Genomic DNA, 16,550 nt, shown 5'->3' with positions numbered 1-16,550 from the left:
AGATGTGCTTCAGCAAGCTCTGCAACGGACTCCTGGAGGTCCAGCAGGTCACCCAGCTAACAGTGGTAATCGCTCCTCAGCTTACACAGATGGCAAAATGCCTTCCTGCTGTTGGAGCTGAACTGGAAAGAGGAGCAAGACTTGCCTCTCCAGATGTAGATATATAAAGTCTTTGAATTCCCACTCCACAGGCCGAAGGAGAAATACCTGCATTAGATCCCAGAGCACAGAAGGGGCCATACCAGAAGAGGTCCACAACGCAGCCACCTCAATTCCTGGTTTTGAAAAACCACCAGCAACAAGTGCCTGAAAAATACTTTTCTCTGCTATACACTGAAGCAAATTCCAGGGCACAGCTGCAAGAACAACATATAGGATCTCCACATTTGATTGCCTTCATGTATTATTTTTCCCACAATTTCTCTTGCAGCCCACGAGAAAGCTTTTGGCATCCTAATTGTCCGGTGTAGCTTTGCATGTGTGTGCCTCAGTTTATTTTGAACTGCTAACAATTTTCTTTGGCATCCCTTCATTCCTGCATTACAAGTAAATAATTCATCACAAATCCTGCTCTTCATACAAACACAATTTTACATTACTTGTCTCCTACTTATTCTCCCCCAGGCCAGGTTTACCGAATTTAGCTCCTCCACTTACACATGTTCTTCAACACCTTTGCATCTTTATTTTTCCACGAGGTACTTTCCCTATTTCTATTACACTTTAAAGAGGACCAGAACTGCAGACAGCAGTAAACCTGTCAGCGCACTCATGATTTACATAGTGGCATGATAATGATTTTTCAGTTTTATCCTCTACTCCTTTCCCAATCACCCTTAATATTAAATTGAAGGGTAGGGGAAAGGGGGGTGTTTAATAGCTACAAAATGTGGAACTGACATTTTCCTCATATTTTCAACTTCTTAAGTGAAAAATCATATTCCAACACTGTATATATAAAAGAGGAGTTTTCTCCCCACATGCATTGCATTACTGCCACTTCATCAATGGAACAGTGTCATGAGGCTTCTGCAAACTTTAGAACCAGCTCTCATTTTTACAATCTTAGACAAACTATAAATAGCAAAAACTTGTCTTCCCAGTTTCCTCTTTCCCAGAAGGTTTATGACAATGACAATAGGTGCTCTTCCCCATAGTTTAGCCATATCTGCATGAACCTCACTTTTACAGTGCCAATCTAAAATTCTGTGGCTGAATTTGAAGAACAGAAAATGGAGCTAGTGACCACGGATGCATAAAAATGATTAATATGAAGAAATTAAAGAAATACAAGATTCTGTGCTTCTAAGTTCATCATAAAGATATATACAATTTCTCAGTTTTCTACCTGCAGGACAGGAATATTTTATCAGTTTTTTAATCAAGCAATCTTGGTATTCTCTTTGTGAATTATTGCCCTTTTTCTGACCAATCTATTTTTCCAGTTTTCTTCTGATGACACATCTTACGAGTCTTTAAACTTTCCAGATTGCTTTATAAAAGGAAAATCTATCCATATTAAAAATTCCTAAATGCTGGGGTTTTTTAAATAAAAGCCCCAAGTTTTTAAGATAAGCACACAAAGTACAATATGCTTTACCCTTTTCCTTTTTTCTCATCTTCGGTTTTCTTCCTTAGCCATTACATAATACGTTGGAAAATTCACAGGCTTCTGTTTCTGCTTGTTTACGCTTTTCTGTCACCTACGCCACTGCTGACCAATCCAGCAACAAAGGTCAACTACCAGCTTTGCTCAGTGACAACTGGTACAAAAGAGCAGCTCACCTTCTCTCATTGTAGCCTCACCACCTCCAGCAGTGTCCAGAATCTCAGAATATATTTACAGCAGTCTGCATCTTGTTGGAAGTTGCAGATGGTTGTAAACAACTAAGCTGCTATTTAAGACTTGAATGTTGATCTCAAGGATCATCATTCATGATTATCTAAACATTCATAAATCTAATTTCAATAACCAGGCTAAAAATGCCTCATGAGAAAATAAAATGGCACAGAAGCTGTCAGAGTTAATGTGTTTTAGTGAGATGAACTTCTTCTCATTGTTTTATTAATCTAATACATATTGGGTGATTATTTAAAAATATTCCAGGAGCTTCCTCAAAATTCAGTATTAACACTGTTACCAAACCTGCCAAGTATTTTTTCTCCAAATCACCTGTTCAAGTGACCTGTAAGCTCCTGGTTAACCCATAAAAGTTTAATGGGTTTTATAGGTAATGCAAATATACTCTGCAAACTTGCTTTCATTAACAAAAAAAGACCTCTAATCAGGGAGACTTCCTATTTATCTTATTTGAGCAACAGGTAAGTACCATTGAGGTAACAGGTTAATTAATTCTCTGCATTTGAAATTACAAGTCCAAATTTAAAGCAATGTTTTGAACACTGCTACAAGATAAATACTATGCAACTGAGTACGTAACAACAATGACCATAGACCAGTGGAGAATTACTACATTTGCAAATTTTTGCAAATACTTCAATACAGTGCACTGAAGTCAGTGCAGAAGATTTGGCAGGTTGAAAAAAGTGAAAAGAACCACATCTGTACTACAGCTAAAAAAAGATACATGGTCTTATGACTTAATTTACATATGCCCATAGTGTGAGACCCACATGTACAATGAGCTCAGTTGGTCAGAACATGGTGCTAATAACATCAAGGCTGTGAGCTGAATCCCTGTATGGACAATTCACTGAAGGGCTGGACTCTATGATCCTTGTGGGTCCCCTCCAACTCGAAGCATTCTGTGAATCTGTGAATCTGTTGATGATTTTGCACATAAGATAACCCACAAACTGAAAAAATATGTTAAAAATACAAACATTACCATAACTAGGAAACAAACCAGTTTTGTTTCCTAGAATATTGCAAAACGCCAACTTGCTCATTTTCTTCATTTTAGTGCCTAATAGTTTGTTTGATCTTACATAATCAGTAAGTCCCAAGTAATCAATCATCTACTTTTGCTGAAGGTCACGATGCTTACCAACAGACTGTTATGCTGGCCCTTCCTCTTAACCCAGTGGTAAAATTCCTGTAGCTGGAGTTTTCTAATACTGCTCCACACACCACCTTTGTATTTTCAATTCCCTGCACAGGTTTAAGGTTTTCCATACCCCTGACCTGTGTCTGAGGCTTCCTTCCAACCCCCTCTAACATGAGTGAATACTGTTTAACACAACTCAATCTGACTTTGCTTTGAGCTACTGCTCAAGCTACAGACTGCAGTAACTCCATTCAGTAAAGTTCCAAATATAATCCTTCTGGCTTGGCACACATTCTTTGAGTCTCTACATGCAGAATACATAGGCTACATTACACATAAGCTGGAATTCTGAGAGAAAAATTACCTATTTGTGCCCATTAGTGCCCTTTCTTAGCAAATCAGTAAGAAGCCTTATTCTAAAGTTTGTCAAAACAGAAACATCTTCAACTTCTGGTTCATCCAGATTCATAAATGCCATACAAGCAGGCAGTCAGGCAATCCAGTAGAAAACCTATAGAGATTTGCTCTTGGGAAGAGGGGGGAGGTGTCCAAGAGCTTCATTGTTTATGACCATGGCGAAGTTCTCCAACAAGGTTATTTACATCAGTGAATTCTCATTACATCTTGCTTTGCCTAAGGCCACTGACTTAGTGTGATTTGCAAGCATTAGCAAACAATGCCCATATTCAAGTTCAGTGTATCCATTTTGACACAAAATGGTTGATATTGTGCACAGGGTCCTGGCTCAGGACTCAAGGGGCCAGTTTGCACAGCTTAACATGCTCAGGAACCTGGTTCAGCTTCCAGCAGTCTTAATTAGGCCCGGAATAAGTAAGAGACATGGTGAATATCGGGGTTTAAATGTAAAGCGAAAGGGTTATTCAAGAAGTCATTTCTTGCACAGCAGATAATTGCAGTGCGTTAGAAGAACTGTTGTCACCAAAAACAACTTTATATTTTTTATCTGGGATAATGACCATAATTTGTAAAGCTCCTGCTAATTAATAAAAACAGAAAGAGAAAAATAGAAACAAAGACAGCACATGCATGGATGTACGTGTGTGTGTGTGTCAGGAAGCAGGGAAGGTTTTTGTACTTCTTTGACAAAAACATTCCTATACAAGCATCTAAAGAATTTTAAGTTTTCAAATATTCAAAACAAATACAATTGTTTATATTTATAAGCAGCTAGTGGGGCAGGAGCTTACACATACAAAAAGTGTGTATTTCCAATCCAACAGTCATACAATCCACTCTTTGAAAATTTTTGTAATGTGACTGATATTTAAAGACCTTTTTTTCAACATACTGATCTGCAAAACACATCAAATTATGTAAGTTAAATGTTCCAAATAGAATTTTGTCTCAGAAATTGTACCAGCAAATTTGAGTAAGAGTGAAGCCAACAGTTACTTTATCCAAGGTTACTGACACGAATGATTTTATATAAACAAAACCACAACTTTTCGAGATTAAGAAATTTGCAACTGAAAAATAGTATAATCACTAACACTTTAAAATATCCAAAGGTGACAATTTATTAAGTTTGATTTTGGAGGAATGTTAAGCAAATTCAGGACACTTTAAATTAAGTTATTGACTTTCTATGAATTTTAAATCTAATACATCTTAATGAAACCAATACCTGTAATTTTTTTAACCCAAACTATGGTAGGTACACAAAATTCAGAAACGTGAAACACTGGCATATATGCCAGTTTATTGAATGTTCTGTCAATATAAACCAGGTATTAAATAGAGAAACTTATGCTCTTAAACAGATGGCATTCAGCCCCTCTTTCTGATTCCCACTTCAGATCATTCTTCTCCCTAGAAATACTGAACAGGGCATTTCCATTTCCAGACTTATTTCAGTTGAGTCTGCAAAAATCTCCTGCAGTCTTCAAGATCTGAGGAGAGCAGCAGCTATTGAGGCACCCCACTGCAGCTGAGCTGACAGGGAAAGGTTACTGAACCAGAAGGAAACTCCTTAAAGAATCACACTATTCACATTACAAAAACATTAATATATTAGTTCATATGGAAGTGACCACATGAGATCAATCTCAAACGATGCAGTTCCTCGGAAATAGCCCTATTCAGCAGAATGCTGTAGTAAGATACGGTAAGTGATGCACTACTGAAATTTCCATAGTCACTAATTGTCTGATTTACTGATCCATTGTGTGGAAAGGGTAGAAAAGAGAGAGAAGCAGATGCAGAAAGTGTTCTACTGTCACACTCATCGCTGGATTTTCCTTTAAAAATGCTATGAAAGTCACTTTGTCTTCCAAAGACAGAACCAGTCTTAAAGACAGGACACTAGCTGGCAAGTTTCGCACCTGAACAGGACTCAAACCAAGACAAAAATTTGCCTTATGAAAACCAGTCAGATGTAGATAAAATAAATCTTATTCTTTCTTTAACTTTCCTCACATTTAAAAAATGTAGATTGATACTTTAGAATTACTTCCTTCTGCTTTACCAAGAAATTCTACATTTTCTTTACCAATGTTTCCTTGTTAGAGCTCAGCTTCGAGGATGGATTTTTTCTATTTTCCGACACCAATATGGTTTTCAAGCTGACCTGTCTTCCATCCAGACTGACATTTACAAGCTGTGCTAGAAGTTGTCCTCCTCCACTTTTCTAACCTTATTAGAGGCATAAGGAGCATATCACAGAGACAAGATTTCAAATGAACCACCTCCCCCTGAATGCCAAACCAGTGACTGTTTAAACAACCAAAAAACTTAGTCTCAGCATTGTTTAAAAATCTACATATCCTGTAAGAGCATCATTTAAAGAACTTTAGCAGCCACGTGTTAACATTTGCCATACACCAGCACATCTATTATATCTGACTATAAACATAACCAAAAACATTTACTCTTTCACAAAAAGACTTTTAAAACCATTTTATACATAGCATGAGAAACACTTTTTAACAGAAAATACTTCAACATGCAGAAGTTAAAACAAGAATGTTATTTCAGATTGTATGTGCAAAGGTGCAGTTTTTGTTTTGCATCACAGAAACAGTGAAAACGGAGAAGCTAACTGCAATATTTTTGAAAACAACTCGTTTTTGTACAAAAAAATGCTTTTTGTAATTTTTAGTCCAAACTGGTTTTGCTCCAAAACTTTCTGTGGAACTCTGTTTAAGGAATTCAAATGCACAACTGACTTGTATTTTGACAGCTCAGAGTTTCAAAAGGAGCAGAATAATTTCTGGGCTGAAATTGCTGCTCTGTTTAATTATCATTATCCTATAAATGACGTCAGGAACAGTATCAGACTGGAACTGGCACTAATATACTACAGGTGGATAAAGGCAATTAAAACATGAAGGATTTAATTTCAACTGAAACATATGGAGCACAGAAAATAATAATTAAAAGTAATATATAGTTAATCAGAAAGAATGTCTGCTCGTTCCACTGGCCAGTTCTATGGCAAGATTAATGCTGTGTTTAAAAAAAAAACAAATCACAAACCAGCAGAATAAAGTTAAACTTTGCACACTATTGTTTTCGTAGAAACATCTTCATTCTGCATATTTTGAACACAGAAACGAAGATTCCTTCTCCTACAAAATGAAATCTGTACTCCAGGACTAGTTTACGTAATACTTAAACCATATGAGAAGCCATCTAGAAGCAGTCTGTGAACAACTCTCATCAACACAATAACTGAACAATTTTAAATAGGACTGCCGAAACCTCAAAAAATAAAGATTCCACAATTCTATACATTACAATTTTTGTTACAAGGCAGTAGAGAGACAGAGTGGATGTTTACAGATTTAGCCAATGCACTCAGTTAGCAGCTCTGCTGATCCACCAACCTCTGTACCTTTGACTACACACAAACACCTTTACCTCATTTCCTTTGTGTTCCAACAAGAGGAAGCTGCATAAAGTTTAGTGTGTTCTTGGTACCTGACACTAGGTCATTACAACTGTTCCCCAAAACAGGTCCCCATTAGGAGCTTGCAAAGAACCCAGTCCAAGAACTTTTCCTTTCTTTTTCATGCCTCAGCTCACCATTTGACAAAGTACAGACATTAATAACCCTCTGCCTCAAACACACTCTTGCCATGCCCCGCTCCAATGGACTCTGATTTTCAAGGTTTAGCAGAGGACTCCAGGTTTGAGGCAGGGCAGGAGTGACAAGCCTGCAGCAGCATTTCACCTGCTTCACCAAACACTCAGAGCATTCCCTCCTGCAGCAGCACCTGGATCCTGCACATAGCTCTGAAGCAGATGGACATGTAAATGGGAAATACTGCTGGAAATGGAAAAAATCCCTCCCTTCCAAAGAAGTTTCCTTATCTACACCTTACCACATACAGAATGAGAAAACATTAGTTTTGCATAAGGTCCCAACTTTTTTAGTCCTCAGATTGCATCTTCCCCCCACTTCTCCCAGAGCAGGGCCACTTCCCCTTCTTCCCAAACCTGACAAACTTAGAAGCATGAGAGGGCAGCAGAACTGCCAGGTAACAGCGACTGAAGCTGGAAAAAGGAGGATAATGCCTGTGCTTCTCAAAGGCCTGAGGAGGAAAATAGGACTGCCTAACAATGTGAAGATCTGACAGAAGGGAAGAAGACTGCTAAAATTGTCATGAAATAGAAAAAACAGGAGATTCTTGCTCTCACACACTTTTACCAGAAGACCTCTGAAAATCCTGTCCTCCCACCAGGAAAATCCTCAACCATCTTGAAACACTACTTGGATTTGCCCTGCTGGCAAGTCTTGAATTCCCTCTTGACCCATCTTTCTCATCTATCAAATCGTTGCCCACAGCAATTCTCATAATCAGAAATGCTACTAGAGATGGGTGTCTGGAGCTCTTCAGAATCTGAAGCTAAGCATTACTTTCATCTCTACTACTGACTAGCAAGGAGTTAACTGTAAAAGTCAACTACTTAGTGTATTTCTTACAGGAAAATCTGCATAAGCTATCAGCTGTGGCTGAGAGATAGACCTCAAAACTGATTTGTAATATTGACACTTTTGCTAATTATAGAAACTCAAATGGATAGCTATTCATTATAAAACATCATGTTAAAGGAGAATAATGATAAGTATTATATTGCGTTCCGAACGAGACACACAGGGAAGTTCAAAATGCAAAGCAGCTTTGCACAGAAAGCAAGAGACAAAGTATTAAATGTTTTCTCTAACTCTTGCCAATAGTCCTGCTCTGAAGTGATGGCTGAGGTTTCCTGAGGCTAAGATGTCAAAGCCAATTAGCCATGTCAATCCACAAGAATACCAGCTGCCAGGATCTAACTTTATTACAGTATTACTTAAAAGTGAAGACATCAGCAATGTTTAAGTTCACATGACTCCTAATTTTAAAACATGCCTTCTTTAGATTTAGGGTGGGGGCAGTGACAATGACCTTAAATTTCAACCTATTAAAATCCTCACAGAGTGCCATGATTGCCCATAATTTAATTATGTAAAGCATTCTGTTAATCATATTAGACTACATTATGCTCTATTCAAAAGAAAGTAAGACTTCAGCTTATTTCCCTCCTCATATGAATTCTATGTAATGTTTATATTTAAAAGTAGCAATTTATTTCAATAGTGCCTGTTTAAGTTGCCAGACTGCCTATCCCACAGAACATGATATGTGTAAAGTATATAGCTTACCCATTTATGGCATCTAATTCTGAATTCCAAAATGAAATTTTTGGAAAGTTTCTTGAGTATTTGTCAACTAGAATAAAGCATGTCCAAGTCTTTGATTATTTGAAAACATCTGCATTTCATTTCTAAGCAAGGAGTTTGGAAATGTTGATCTTACAATACACTTCCTTGCACAGTCACCACAATAAACTCAATCGTTTCATGAAAGGGTAGAATTTTTCTTCTGTTTAGGTGCCTATGAAACAAATCTGAACATTACTGTCAAGCAATAAAAAGCACCCATTTCTTTTGAATAGTGTCCATATTCCTCCAAACTACTCAGAAAACTGTACTTCAAGTAGTCTATATTAACTTTATTGACATCTTAATTGAAAGCTTGGCTTTTTGCTACTACTACATTTACACTGCCTTTACCACCCTAGTATACAACTGGCAGTTCTTGAACTCTTCTGTACCTCAAGGATGCTGAGAGAATGAGACAAAAGCAGACATATAACAAGGTTAAAGAACAGTTACAAGTTTTCTGAGAAGAGAAATCAAGATTTCTTCTTCTAGATTCTTATTCAAAACTGGACTTCGTTAGTTTTAATTATTCCTTGCCTGGAGTTTTTGTTTCTGCAGACACATGCCTATATACACCTAGATATACAGCAAATAAAAACCATTAGTAAGAGCTTAAAATTAATAAAAACTAGTTCTCAGCTCTCAGTTTAACCCGTCAAAGGAAAAAGAGATCAGAATGAGTGACCAGCATATTCTAGTTATGCAGATCTTTGACTCCATAAATCCTCTTTTATTATGATTTATTTCCTTCTTTTGAGATATTTCTGAAAGATAAGTTCAAAATGTAAGTGCCATCAAGTGTCCAAGAATGCTACATTTTATTGCCATTTACAGAGCATTAAGGATTGCCTACTGAAAGGACATGAAAAAAACAAACACCATTTCTCACTCCAGCGCACTGTCTTCAAGTGTAAACTAACGTGATTAGCTTTTTTCTTTGAGATTTGCCCTTTAAAATCTAAAGGATAAAAATCCATTGATCTCAGTTCTTGTTCCTGAGTTTCACAAGCCAGATTACTGTCACTGTCACCAAGTGCATCTGTGATGCCTGACCATCCACGCTGCGACACCAGCCATATCCCAAGTGTCACTTTGAGAACAAGGGGCCGACTCTGCCTGGCTTTAAACCATGAGGCAGCGCAAAGGTGAAGGCCACATTTAAAGAACAAACATTGCATGAGCTCCATCTGAGTATGCCTTCCATGAAATGGGAAAGATGTAAGCTCTTTGCTTTCTACCTTATTTTACCACTAAGATCCAGGCAGTAATGAAGCAGAAGCTACAGAAGATTCTCTCCTCCTAAACCCAGATGACAAAATAGGAGAAAAAAACCATCCCACAACAGGAGGCAGGACTTACCAAGGAATATCACATGACCTGATAGAAGAAGAAGCAAACAAAATCTTGACAAAATCCAATGCTACAATGTAGGCGAAAACAGTTGCAAAAATGCCACTATTAGAAGCAGGGATTCAGGACTCTCCATTGAGCTTCAAACTTGAAATGTGTTACATTAGAACTGTAGCTCCAGGGAAAACACTACTGAGTTGATTTCAATGTCTAAATTGATACCAGACAAGACTTGTTTCTTGTTGGCACTATAATTAAAGGCTTAACTTGTGACAGAATTACAAAAATTATCAACTACAGCAAATGGCAAGACATCACCTGAGAGAGTTTGTCCATGCAAAAGCAGAAATTCTGCTGTAAGTGAGTACTTCCGACTTCTTTCCAGCCAGGACTAAATTCTGTCTTTTTTGCTCTTCCCTCACCCAGGCAGCAATGACTGGGTGCTGGATGCTTCCCTGGGGAAATCAGGACATGCTTCAGAACATCATCCCAAAATGGGGCTTTGCCCTCCACAAGGCAGGAGCACTTTACAATCCTAAGCTTCAGTTCAATGCAGCTTCCAAGAAGGAAAATCCTTCTCTCTGAGTTTTCAAATGGCATTTTCACAGAATTACAGATGTTTCGGCTGCGAAAGGCCCTTAAGATCATCAACTAACCCAGCACTGCCAAGTCCACCACTAAAGCATGTCCCTAAGTGCCACATCCACACACCTTTTAAATTCCTCCAGGGCTGGTGACTCCACCACGTTCCTGGGCAGCCTGTTCCTGGGCTTGCCAACCCTTTCTGTAAAGAAATTTTTCTTAGTATCCAATCTAAAATAAGTATCAAGGTACTTCTGCTGTTCCAACAGTAACTTAAAAAACCAAGAAAATAAAACCACTTACTATTCTAACAAAAACAGTAGCCTGGTACTTACAGCTTTTTGGCTTGAGAGAAGGAACTAAGCAACAGTTTTACCTTAACTAGCACACTGTCAACTTAAAAGGTGACAAAACACAAGGAATGAAAGGAGAATCTGAACACCCTTAGTCAATAAATACGTATTTCCTGCCAGCTGCTGCTGTAATCAAAGCCACGGTCACCCCAGAAGTGGGGTACAAGCAAGAGTGACAAAGCAATCCTGGAAAACAAGTGTTTCAAGCATTTACTTGACGCATTTTCAGTGATGAAGATTACCTCTGAAATGTTAGAAAAATAAAAAAAAATCCAATTATTCCTAATTTCACTAATATGCTAAAAGAATAGCTCAACTCTTACATCCTGGCAGTCCTTATATAATATTAGTACTCGGGATTACATGAAAGCACACAACAAAATTTTAATTATCTAAAAAGACAAGGAAGGAGTGGTCAAATTCATTTTACTACAACTGAAAGGTTCAAAGTGTGAATTTGCTAAATGTAAATTCACCTGTCCTTCGTCAGTTTGGATTGCCTCCATCTTTTGACTAAGATGAAACTGTTCCCAACGGAGAAGAAAAGGTGGCAGCTGGTCCAGTTTATGAAATGTCAGTTGAGTAAGTTCAAACAGAAAACACTTTTTTGTGCTATGATGAATAAACTATGCAGCCAAATATAATGCTTTGCTGAAACAAATGAGATGTGTTAAATACCTATTACTTCACAGAATTACAAACGAAGACACGACAATGACTTCTTTTTCACTTTAAAGGATATTTTTGAATTGGTACACAATGTTTTATAAAATGTAACAGCACTGGGTGAAAAGTTCTCAGAGTTGCAAGTTATGTTAATGACAAATGACTGCACGTTACTCTAAAAACCCCACAAAGCAAAAACACCCTTCAACCTACATTATTCATAGTATCCTCCCTCATTTAATTGCAACTGGCACAAGGTATTTCTTGAGACATCTGTAACAACTCAGATACATCAGCAATTTTGTACAGAAAGCATTTGATAAGCTGGTGAGAAAAATCACTTAGGAATGCTCAGCGTCAGAGCATTTCTTGCATGCAAGTACCTTCCTTTACAATATTACCAGTTTGCCTTCAGCAAAAAGTTAAAACTACACGATCAGCAAAAGCGCAGATCAAAAGTGCCTTTCTGTTGTTGTTTCTTCTCTTGCCACAGCAAGTCTCACTCCTCTTTCTTTCATCCATCCACCTATCACCCTCACAAAGCATGAAACAATAACAAATTTAGTGTATATGGAAAGTGATATTGGAGGGGTCTTGGCATCAAATATTTGTTCTATACTGTGCCATATCTCTGCCAAGCTTGGTATCTACTTTGCTCTCTGTGTGTGCCAGATATCTGAAATGAGGCTAATAGCTTCGAGTTTTTTTAAATATTGCAGAGCATGAAGACTCTGTGATATTTTGAATCACTATGACTTCCACCCTGTAAAAAAAAAATCATACAAATATCTGGAGTTAAAGTTGACTGAAGAGCACTGGATACTCATTTCTCCATTAGATCCTGAGGGATTTCTTTTTGAGTCCGTGTTTCAGCATTTTTGCATGGTCCTAGACCAAATATTTCAAGCTTTAGGAGTGCAACTTACATGCAACCTTCATACTTGACTAGTAGGAATAAACAACAATACAGCCAAAATAAACCCAGATTTAGCTGGTTTATGCAACTGAAAAACAATTCAACTATGAAACCACTTGGACTACTTTAAAACAGCCAAAAACTGTGCTCAGCTGTGTTACTTTATCACATAGAGAAGCAGAGCACCACTCACTGGAATGCCACTGATCAACTTGTTCAGCATTTGTTTAAATAGTATCTCTTTCTCTGCATATGAGGATCTGTCTGCAGTATTTCACAAACAGCAGATGCACCGATGACCCAACATCAGCACAGGAATAAATAAGATCCAGAATCCTCAGATTTCTGTGTAAACTTTGTCCAGATGCACTTGCTGAAAGTTTCTCCAACTTCCATTTCCAGGACACCAATAATATCATCTCTCTGTTTCTCTTTCTGGGCTCTTCCTAGAATTTTCTTAAAACTAATTAATCACTAAATTAATCCAATCCTTTCATGGCAAACCCATAATTTTCTTTATCACCTGCTCTCTGCTTTAACTAGAATAAACTATACATTTTCTCATCTTTTTTCCACTTGTTTTACCTCTAACACTCCCACACACCAATTCCTGTTATGTCAATCCAGCTCCATGTCCCTTACCACAATAAATTTTCGATTTTTACCTATAGGTTATGCTTCTCTACTTCCTTTTCTTTCTATCTTCCAAATTTATAACTTTCCACTCAGTAATGCTTTCTCTATGGCTGGGACATACCCCTACACTTCTTCCTCCCATCACTCTCAAGAAACAGCCCTTTTGCATCCAGCTGCTTCACCTTATGCTTAAACTTTATATCATTTAATCCGTGACCTTCAAGAGCCTCTTATTAATACTAACATTTCCAATTTTGTAAGCAGCCCACCATACATGAGAAGTCCTAGAACAGAACAAATAAAGACTTTGATGTAGTGATGCACAGTTTGAATTACAAACATAGCATATAGCTCAGCACATGCTAGGATAACACTGCCTCCCGTCTGGTGTAGCATTTCAGTGACAACACAGAAATTTTTCTAAAGTTTTGTTTCTCAAAAAAGCTTTCAAACCAGTCCTGGTTCAGATTAGTCTCTTCCTATCTCGCATACTGAAGGCAGCCTTTGTTTGTTTTGTTTTCAACACTAGAAAAACCAAATCCTAATCCCAAAACACAGTTTCTTCAATGTAAAAGAAACAACTCAACTGTTGAGCTGTTCTCAACAAAGTATGCCTTAACTGTTTGGAAACATAAGAGCTATAGGTCGTCTTCACGGACAGTCATTAATATCATCTACTGTTCCAGATAAAAATAACTGGAAGATTACATTTCACTTTCCACCTTTTGCTGGAATCTTGGGGTTCCTTTTGATCTCAAATTACCCATGAAGGATCATCTTGTATGTTCACTACCAATGCCTCTCTTATGATCCTAGAAATTTCATTACTTTAACACATGCAATCCAAAATAGAACTTGAAAGCTCCATGGTTCTGTGTGGTCCACAGCACTGATTACCACTACTCTCTTCTGGGCTATTACAGAAACTTTAGGTCTCAAAAACACACATTCAACAATGTTAGGACTTAGGCATACTAATTTACTTCTAAAAACTTCAAAAGACTTCCAGGGAGAAGCTCAGAAGTTGATTTTAGATTCTGCACGTTAAAATTAAAGCTACATATGTTTCAGTCTGTATGCTTATTTCTACATTCTTATATAGCTTCAATTTAGCAGCAAGCTAGTCTGAAAAAACATTTTTATTTTATTTTTCCATAGAGCATATATAGCCTAAACATCTTCTAAATATCTTCTTTTTAATCTGTCATGTTATCATGTAAGTAGCAAGGAAATACAGCTAGGGAGTTCAGGTTCACATAAATCTATAACCACTGGCTTATTTAAAATTAACCAGGACACTTATTCACATGTTTCCGTTCACAAGTTTCTAGTAGCTTCAGACTAAAAAAACAATAAAAATGTCACCTTTAGAACAAGAGTCCTTAGACCCCACTGCCTTTCACGTTCTACTGCATTTCACTCACTGAAATGAGAAACAGCAGCCATGCATAAAGATTTAACAAATCTTTCCCCTTTCCACTGAGCAAATTCATCTCCGACGGCAAATTGTCACATACTGCCAACAGGACAGTAGGAATAAAATTTTCTGATTTAAAAGCCCTAATCTGGCTATAAAAATTCACTGCAGCAACAGTCATGACAATCACTTATAATAACCAACAGTAATTACAGTTACCTCCTGCCTACCTGGGCAAAGGCACACATGAAGAATCCCACAAAAAGCCTTAATTTTTATTGCTCAGGCTGCAAAGCACAGTGTAGCAAAATGTGGAACAAAACAAAAGAATACATTTAGTTCCATTAACATCTTAACAGGTCCTGACACGAGTTTTACAGAATGCAAGAAATGCAGGCTAATTTCACAATCTATCTGCCATCACCAACGATTAAAATGTGCCAGCTTTCAAAATGGGGCATGCTGCAATCTAAGGCTGACAGAAATAAATGTTTTAAAGGCTTAGTAAATTTGTAAGTGAATCTTATCAAAGCATATAAAGTTCTAAGACAAAGATAAGCAACACAAATAGGGAAACATTTACTGTGATTACAGGGCTTGCTAACAAGGTATGTATGACATGATCACAGGCAGTTTACAGAGCAAACCCTGGCAGCCCTGGCTTCACCAAAGATTTGCGACTAGTAAGCCATTATGCTGAAGAGAATATGGACGATGAATGGCATCCATAAAATGTACCTGCATGGCTTGGCTTTTCCCTTACAACTCCATCCAACAGCAGGTGAACTGTGCGGCATTTCGGTCTTAGAGCCATGAACACAGTGATTGCTTTCTCAGATTCGGGATCCTCGGAGGTGCTGCTTTTTAAGCACACCTATTGCCCCCTTCTCTTGGAAAGTCCATTCCAAAGGAGTGATGGTATGTCCAACTAAATATCACTGTCCTCATAACCTCTATTTCTTGAATGAGAAGTTTCTACACAGTTGCCCTTCTGAATTCAAGGAAAACTTCCAAGGTTAAGATTTCCTTGCAGGAATCAAGCCTTGTTCCCATGCACTACTGGGAGTCTGAACATCTAAATAATTAAATTTCAAAAGGAGAATTTGTCATCTTTTCAAATTAGATTAAAAAACTTCATAAAGAAAAGGAATCCTAAAGGACAGAGTATGAGCCGTACAAGTCAAGAAGCTATAAAAGTTAAAATGGTAGGTACTTTGACAATAATAAAGTGAAAGGCAAAAATTACTTTATTCTCTTCTGAAGTCTGTAAGTTCCCCTCATGGGTCTGTCTGTAAAGATAGAGTCTACGAATACAGAACAAGCAAAGAAACAATTTCTGCCTAAAAGAAATTGTTAAGCACCAGAATTTGAGAGAGAACTATGTAACAGGGTTGGTAAATGCATAAAGGGACTTTCCAGGATATTTACCTGCTAACACATGTCATGATATCACCTCCTTCCAAAAGTTCTGCCCCCACAAAATACTCAGAATTACAAGTCATCAACAGTGACTTTACAAGGATGGAAGAGAACATATCAATTTTATCACCCTAATCTGTGCTATGATACATTGTCTCACCCTTTTAGTCATTAATCTTACCATCACCATCAGAGTTCGACTCATACATGACTCTACTGAGGCCCCAATAAACTCTCTCAGTAGTCTGAACACAATTCTTAAGTTGTCTTCTTTTTTGTAGTTTCTGTGAGTATTTATGCAACTCAAACTGTACAAAAACTTTACATAATTCCTTTGGCAAAATAAAATCTTTCCTAAAAGAGTATGACCAAGTTAACAGAAGCGTTTTATATTTGGAAGGAAGTTAATGCACAAAGCATCATTTAGACAAATGTTATTTATTTGAAGGAGAATATGAGAAATATGAGACAAAATTTA

At 37.5% G+C, this 16,550-nt stretch overlaps 1 protein-coding gene across 2 annotated transcripts in view; it reads right to left on the bottom strand.

The window, feature by feature from the left end:
- TMEM135 (transmembrane protein 135) overlaps window positions 1–16,550 on the bottom strand; it is a 160,789-nt gene that overhangs the window by 108,837 nt on the left and 35,402 nt on the right. The window lies entirely within an intron of this gene.

This window comes from Corvus cornix, chromosome 1 (assembly GCF_000738735.6).
Source record: "Corvus cornix cornix isolate S_Up_H32 chromosome 1, ASM73873v5, whole genome shotgun sequence".
NCBI lineage: Eukaryota > Metazoa > Chordata > Aves > Passeriformes > Corvidae > Corvus > Corvus cornix.
This window is presented reverse-complemented; position numbering and strand designations above follow the sequence as displayed.